This window comes from Montipora foliosa, chromosome 9 (assembly GCF_036669935.1).
Source record: "Montipora foliosa isolate CH-2021 chromosome 9, ASM3666993v2, whole genome shotgun sequence".
Lineage (NCBI taxonomy): Eukaryota > Metazoa > Cnidaria > Anthozoa > Scleractinia > Acroporidae > Montipora > Montipora foliosa.
The window spans coordinates 41,488,943-41,489,438 of record NC_090877.1 but is presented as its reverse complement, the minus strand read 5'-3'; the positions used below and the strand labels follow the sequence as shown (position 1 = coordinate 41,489,438).

The 496-nt window shown below is 43.3% G+C and overlaps 1 protein-coding gene across 1 annotated transcript in view; it reads left to right on the top strand.

The window, feature by feature from the left end:
* Nucleotides 1-334: 334 nt before the first annotated feature.
* LOC137969649 (cyclic AMP-dependent transcription factor ATF-4-like) overlaps nt 335-496 on the top strand; it is a 2,015-nt gene continuing 1,853 nt past the window's right edge. The window contains exon 1 of the mRNA XM_068815976.1: nt 335-484. The gene's annotated coding sequence lies outside the window, so the exon portion shown is untranslated. The remainder of the gene's footprint in view (nt 485-496) is intronic.

Below are 496 nucleotides of genomic sequence, written 5' to 3'. Positions count from 1 at the left end.
GATACGTATTGCTTGGTGCGTTCTCAATTGTGAGAGTATACCACAATCACTGAAAATGGGGTACTCTGGTGTACTCTCTCATGGTGCACTGCTATTTTATCACACCGTTCCGTTGTTAAGTATTCCGCCGTTCCACCATTCCACCGTTCCACCGTTCGGAACATTACAGCAAGTACTTGCCTCAGAGATCTGGGTATGAGATTTACTCCTGCTGATTGTCGCGTGATCATCTAAAGTCCATTCTCAGCTGGTTCATCAAACTGGTATGACAGGCTAATTGACGTCAAACTTTCTGGATTCTAATTGGTCAAAGCATACATCAGCTTCTAAATATGGTAAAGTATTGCATCAGCCAAGAGTTGAAGACACGCGGCACGTCCCTCTTCGATATATATTTCATCATCCCTGAGTAAAATGGCGGTGTGATTATCTGTTTTGGAAAAGCCCTCTTGTGCATTTATTTGCACCCGTACACAACCATGGAGTAAGTAGTAGA